We start from the raw sequence: 7838 nt of genomic DNA on the forward strand, positions 1-7838 counted from the left end.
TGGATTCTCAGAACGTGCCGTACTCCCCGGAGGTATTTCCCCGGTCGACTAGACCTAGAGACCTAAGATGTTACCGTTATACATATTTTCAACTAACCATAAACCATGTTAGAGCTTCCTGCCCCCTACAGGGAAGAGTCCTACTAGACTCTGGAAAAGTCTCGAAGAGTACATATACCTATGTATGAATACCAGGCAAGCCAATATAGTGGTCTCACCCTATATTAAGTAAAGCATAGTTTGTGAAGAACCACTGCGTCAATATGAAATATCGACCAGTTCTCCACTCAATACTTGTATTGGACAAAGGTTTATATCCGCATAGGAGGAAACTTGTAAATCCGCCACCGTCCCCTTATGGGATGGAGTCCTCCCGCTAAGGGAAAGCATAAACCAATGCAACATAGCTTGCATAAAGGAACAATCTATTAGAATTATCCCAGATAAATATACATAGAATGAATGCTCAATTATACCAATAAATTGACACAGGTGAAGGAGACGCAAGGTTCTCAAGAACAAGTTTATTGACAGGCAATAAATAGACAGGTTAACAACAATTATATATATATATATATATATATATATATATATATATATATATATATATATATATATATATATATATATATATATATATATATATATATATATATATATATATATATATATATAAGAGAAGGATAACCAAAACTTTAAGCATAAGTATGATAGTAAACAGAAACTTGTTTATCTGAAAGAAAAACATTAGTGCCACTTTTAACATACCGAGGTATCAAAGTCATAAAAGTCTGTATTACTAATCAGTCACATTAGCGTTAGAAACGCTCGGCACACATGTCTGCACTTATGCCAGGTTCACCTTTGGAAGTGGAACAGTCAACGTGGGCAACTCGGTGCCCTCACTTAGTTTGTAGCACTGTATGTAACTACACACTCACCCTGGAAATAATCGTCCCAATTAAAACCACTGTTCCTCGCAGAGTTAAACAGCAGGGTTAACGACGCAACCCACTGCTACCACAGATCTCTTTAGTTGCTCCACTTGCTTCGCATAGTGGCGAAAGAACACTCTGGAAGACTTCCAGCCAGTGTATGAACGAAGATGTTCAAAATCCATACAATTAAAGAAATTTAAGGATTAGGCAACTTTCCTCGGATCGTGACCTGCGGGTGTACTGTCAGGATCCGCTCTGCGAATAAAATATTTGATTTTTACCCTGAGTTGTTTCAGTGATAAATTTGAGCCTGATGTTTCTCCCCTGAATAGTTGACCACCCTTGAAGTCTGAAGTTCTATGAAGATAGACCTTTAGGCATTCTACTGGACATAGAGATGCACCTTCTTTCTGAGGGCAGATTCTCCAGGGACCCCACCTGTTGGTGGGTAACTCATTCTTGGCGAGAAACGTAGGATCCGGAAACAGGTTCAGTTCTCCCCCATCCAGGAACTGAACACGACCTTCCTCTCTCGAGAGGGCTACAATCTCACTAACCCTGGCCCCGGACGCGAGTGCAAATAGGAAAATAACTTTTTGGGTCAAATCCTTTAACGGACACTCCTCATTGTTCAACAGAGAAGCGAAATGAAGAACTTTATCTAAAGACCTTGAAATGGCCTTTGGAAGTGCTGAAGGTCTGAGCCTAGTGCAGGCTCTCAGAACTTTATTAAAGATCTCGTTAGCGAGGTCGACCTGGAAGGCATATAGAATGGGTCTTGTCAAAGCAGACTTACACGTTGAAATCGTGTTAGCTGCCAACCCTTGACCATGGAGGTGGATGAAGAAAGATAAGCAGAAGTCCGTCGAGATCTCCTGCGGATTCTTTGCCTTGACAAAGGCCACCCATTTTCTCCAAGATGACTCATATTGCCTTCTAGTAGATTTGCACTTATATTCCTCTAGGAAGTCTATGCTGGCTTTCGAAATCCCGAAACGCTTTCTCACCGCTAGGGAGAGAAAATCATGAGCTGCAGGGTCCGGGTTTTCTGTAATGAAGCGCAGACAGTCGACTTCTGGACTCGCTGGGTCAGAACTGGATCTGGTAGCGGTAGAAACTTCAACCGTAGTTCCAATGCCAGGGGGAACCACACGCTGTTCGGCCACTTGTGGGCCACTATTGCCGCTACCCCCTTGAAGGATCTCAGTTTGTTGAGGACCCTCAACAAAAGGTTGTGAGGAGGGAACAGATAAATCCTGGACCATCTGTTCCAGTCGAGGGACATTGCGTCCACTGCTTCCGCTAAGGGGTCCTCGTACGGGGACACGTACAGGGGCAACTTCTTGTTGTCTTTCGTCGCAAAGAGGTCTATCTGCAGTTCTGGGACTTGACTCAAGATGAAGGAGAACGATCCTGCGTCTAGGGACCATTCCGACTCTATCGGTGTGAACCTGGATAGAGCGTCCGCTGTCACATTGCGGACTCCTTGAAGGTGAACTGCCGACAGGTACCACTTCTTCTTTTCCGCCAATCGGAAGATGGCCAACATCACCTGGTTGAGAGGTGGCGACCTTGAACCTTGTCGATTCAAGCATCTCACAACTACCTCGCTGTCCAGCACCAACCTTATGTGGATCGAGTGACGCGGGGAGACTTTCTTTAAGGTAAGGAGCACTGCCATAGCTTCTAGAAAGTTTATGAGAAAGGTCTTGAATAGATTGGACCAGGTCCCTTGGGCCTTTTTCCGATGAGAGTGACCTCCCCACCCCTCCTTCGAGGCGTCTGTGTGAATCATCACCGACGGGGGAGGTGGCTGAAGAAGTACCGACTTCTTTAGATGTCTGGCTTGGGACCAAGGCCTGAGAAGAGTACGTAGCCGAAGGGGAACTGGTCTTCTCAGATCTCTTCGCGCGTTTGATGCATAACTTCTCCAAACTCCGGTTGCATCCTTTAGCTGTGCTCTTAGCACCGGGTTTGTTACCGAAGCAAACTGGAGAGAACCCAGTACTCTCTCCTGTTCGCGTCTTGATATCCTTTCGGAATCTAGAAGTCTCTTGACAGAACCAGCTATCTACTTCCTTTTCTTCGCCGGGATGGAGAATTGGTGTGACATTAGGTCCCAATGGATTCCCAACCACTGGAACTTTTGAGATGGAGAAAGTCGAGACTTTTTTCTGTTGATCTTGAAGCCTAGATACTCTAGGAACTGGATCACCTGCAGGGAAGCTTGCAAGCATTCTGTCTTGGATGCTGCCCACACCAGCCAGTCGTCCAGGTAAGCTACTACATGAATTCCCTTTAGGCGTAATTGTTTGAGAGCTACGCTCGCAAGCTTCGTGAAGATCCTTGGGGCTATATTTAGCCCGAATGGCATGGCTCTGAAGGCGTATAGTCTTCGTTGTAGCTTGAACCCTAGGTAGGGGGAGAGTCGACGATTGATTGGAACGTGCCAATAGGCGTCTGACAAATCTATGGAGACGGTAAATGCCCTCTTGGGCAGTAAGGTCCTTATGTGTCGCAGTGTTAGCATCTTGAACTTGCAGTTCACTATGAACTTGTTGAGTGGCGACAAGTCCAGAATGACTCTGAGTTTTTCCGAGTCCTTCTTGGGAACACAAAACAGCCTCCCTTGGAATTTGATGGACTTTACCCTTCGGATCACTTTTCTCTCCAACAGATCTTGGATGTACTCCTCCAGAACGGGGGTGGAGAGTTGGAAAAACCGAGGGCACGGGGGTGGAGTGCTGTACCAGCTCCAGCCCAGTCCATTCTTGAGTAGGCTGTGGGCCCAGGGATCGAAGGTCCACCGATCCCGAAAATTCTGAAGTCTCCCTCCTACCGGTATCATCTCACTTGGACTGTTGTCCTGAGGTCTTGCCTCCCTGACCGCGACCACCCCTGAATCCCCTTCCCCTTGAGGGGTGCCTAGACGAGCCTCTGGCTGCTCCTCCAGGCTTTGCTCGAAAGGAAGTTGACTGCCCTTCGAACGTTGGGTTGAATGCCGGGGACTGTGTCGACACGGCCTGGGGTACCCACTGGAATGTGGTCGGGGTTTGTGCCACCATCTGGGGCACTGAAGGCATCGGCAATTGCTGTTGCTGTTGCTGTCTAAATGGCTTGGCTGGCCGAGACGGTAGCCTAGTCCTCTTAGTCTTCCTCTTTGGTTGGGGACCCTCATCCGGGGAAGACTTTCTCTTGATAGACAGGCCCCACTTCTGGAGAAGGTTTCTATTCTCCGTGGCGGCCTTATCAACAACTTCTTTGACCAATTCGCTAGGGAAAAGGTCTTTGCCCCAAATGTTGGAGGAGATTAGTTTCCTTGGCTCGTGCCTCACCATAGCCGAGGTGAACACGAACTCCCTACAAGCTCTCCTCGCCCTGACGAAGCTGTAAAAATCCTTCGTCACTGTGGCCTGATGAGTCTTGGCCACTACCATGAACATTTCATGGAGCTTGGGGTCACTTTCCATCGTCTCAAGAGTGGTCTGAAGAGACATTGAGGCAGCCAGTCTTTCTTTTGTCTCGAGCTCTCTCCGCAAAAGAAAGTCAGACAGCTTAGGGAGGTTCTCACCGAACTGACGTCAGGCAATATCAGCCTCCAACTTCCCGACTGAGAAGGTAAGATGAACGTCCTTCCAGTCCTTGTGGTCCATAGGTAGGGCCAGCGACAAGGGTTTACACTCCTCCAAGGAGGGGCAAGGCTTGCAAGCCTCGACTGCTTTTAACACAGCCGCAAACCCTTTCTGTAAAAAGGGGAAGGCTCTAGCAGGAGAGGACACAAAGGAAGGGAGCTTCTTACTCAATGCAGCCACCTTTGAGTTCGTGAAGCCCCTCTCTTTCATCGAAGATGAAAGCAAAGCTTGAGCCTTAGCATGGTCCATCACTATGACCTCCATCGGCTCTGTCTCCTCCTTTGAAGCTTGTCCCTTCCTCAACCCGACATAACAGTCCGGATATGACCCTTTGCTGGGCCAGAATTCCACCTCCTCTAGGGGAACTGAACCCAACTTATCCAACATGACGATCTTCCCACTCGTCATCGGCATGTGCTCAGCATATCTCCATGGGTCAGCATCTGAGCACAAGGGAAGGTCTTTCACACTGAGCCTTTTCTGGGGCCCACGTGATGCTGCAAGTTTCTGCATCTGCAGTTCCATTGCAGCCGCCTTCACATTATTCTCCTTCTGCATTTGTTGGATCATTCCAACAATGGAGGAGAGGGCCTGTCCCAGCTCTACTGGGAGAGCGGACGATGTTGAGGGAATAGGTTCAGGGATCTGAACCGGAGCAGCCGACACCTCGTCGGCCTCTTCCTCTACAATGTGTGGGGCTTGATCTTCATCCTGGCCTTCTGCCAGGAGGTCTTCCTCCAGACGCTCGGACACGTCTGACATCCTATCGTCCAACTGGATGTCTTGCAAGGCGACCGCGACTTCAGCATCCACCGGGATCTGAACTAGGGGGATCTCCTCTTGAGGCTGGGGAATCACTGCATCAGCTGATGCCCTAGGGAAAAGGTAAGCCCTCATCTTCTCACTTGGAAGATAAGGTCCAGAGGTGTTCTTCTGGAAGCCCCTTACCCAGGTACGAAGCTTCTCCCTTGCTATATCCCTTGATTCCGCCGTCCTAGGGGAATCAAAAGCCTCAGTAATAAGATTAGAGCACACGGTACATACCTGAGGGTCCCAATACCGGAGAACACCCTTGGAGACAGCGCATGCTGCGTGCCTCCTACATAACCCATGTCCGCAGAAGTTCTTACTGCGGACGTTGCAGAAAGCACTTCCGCACTTCGGATGGGCCTCCTGCAAAGAGAAGAAATTTCCATGAGTATCAAGTGAACTACGTATCACTGGATATGCACAGTTAGCATAACAAATCAGAAAGAAAAGACACACACTTGTGTTTCCCGCACAACCAATTGTTGCAGCCTTCCAGATAATAAAATCGTATGGTTAATCTGTCCTAAAGTAACCAATGAAAAATTTCCAGAGGAAACAGGTGGAGCTCACACCTACGATATGATTTTAAAATACCGAATAATAGACAAGAAAGAACTCACTTTCTTATCTGTAAGGCAACACCAAAGGGCTGTGCAAGACAACACAAAAGTGTTAGAAAACACAGTGTTGTACCAATACTATACTATAGTTTTCTCCCTACAGTATATGCTATACTGAAGAATACTGGTACAGTATAGAAGGTAATGTGCCGGCCGGTACTTGCCGGCCGGCACACACCATAACTAGCTTTAAAGTATACTACTTAACAGCTATAAGGCGGCAGAACGCTGGTTCAAATGCATGTGCTGGCCGGCAGTAACTGCCGGCCGGCAACAGCCAATGTCGGCCGGCAATGACTGCCGGCCGGCAACTACACAAGGTAGCACCCGGCTGCCGGCCACCGCTCGTAGCGACCGGCAGACAAGGGCGTGACAATAGCCGGCCGGCAAAGGTAAACAACCGATGCCGGCCAGCAGCAAAAGAACCAGAGAACTCCGACTGCCGGGACGGGTACAGCACTAGAAGAAAACAGAATGGATGCAAGGATAAGAGAGTGTACTACCTCAAAGCCCGGCAATCCGAAAGAGTGCAAAAAAGGAAGGGGAGAATCTAATTCAGGCTTCCTGACCAATGCCGTCTGGCTCTACAGACAGACATGGATGAGGGACCAATGGAGGTCCGGGCAGCACTCAAAGCAGAAGACCTTTGCCGGCCGGCACACTCTGCCGGCCGGCAAGGGACTGAGTCAATTCCACATCCTAACCTATACTAGGTCCAGATGTAGAATGACGTACAGTACTGTAATGGCTAGGCCATTACAGAGATAGAGGGGGAAGGGACAAAGAGGGTCCTACCAACCTTGCTTTAGTAAAGAATCACCCGCAGCCAAGAAAATTCATCTTAGCCTAAGGGAGATCCGAGGAGGGAGGCCAGCAATACTAGCCAACCCCCACTGAACCAAAGATAGGAAGGTGTTGCTACTCCCGGGGAAAGGATCTTATCCTCCCACCGAGAACAGCAACAAGGGCTAGTCTGCTAGATCACAAAAGAAGGAATCATCTCGTACAGAAACCTTCGGGAGTGACCTAAGGAGGTTAAGCTTCCTATGTCTGCGTCCGACTAGCGAGGGAGCTCAACCCCAAGCCAGACAAACACAGACTCAGACTAAAAAACTCTTATGTTCTGCCCCTCTCTGAAGCCAGACTTACTGGAACAGGAAGGTACAGTAACACCCCAATATAGTTGTATCGAAAATTAATTCAGATAAACCACTAGGGTTAAGCCCAAGGCTTAAACAGAGGGAAAGGGATTGCATACCTTCTCTGAAGAAAAAAAAGCAACCGGGGAGTAAGAGAAAGTATACTAAGGCTCCAAAGGCAACTTAGCCTAGGCACCAAGAGAATCGATTACCTAAATCACCGAAACTCACTCGTATACTATCTTGGAAATAATCAACATAATCTTAAATGTATAAAACTGCCTAAAGCTTCAATAAAATTTTAAAACACTTGGAAATCCAAAAAGCATGCAGGAAAGTACTAAGGCCAAACGACTAGGCTACATGGTCTAGCGTAGGCCAGAATTGGCGAATACTTTGCCAAAACAAATAATACTAAAAGCACGAAAAAGGAAATCCTATGTAACGCTAAACAGCTAAAATTATTAAAGCAAAACAGCCGGGAACGTCGCTCTGGCTAACTAAATCTCATACCTAGCGAGCGACAGCGTCCAGGACGCCTCCGGTAGGCAACGGCTCTTGTAACAAAGATTATTACTATTAATCACTTTAAGAATTACCAAGACCCTACATTTATACATAAAAGAAATAATACTCAACTTATCAGAGGCAGACGAAGTTGGAGAAAGCATAATAAATCGATTAAATCCAAGATTTTGC

Source organism: Palaemon carinicauda, chromosome 11, assembly GCF_036898095.1.
Source record: "Palaemon carinicauda isolate YSFRI2023 chromosome 11, ASM3689809v2, whole genome shotgun sequence".
NCBI lineage: Eukaryota > Metazoa > Arthropoda > Malacostraca > Decapoda > Palaemonidae > Palaemon > Palaemon carinicauda.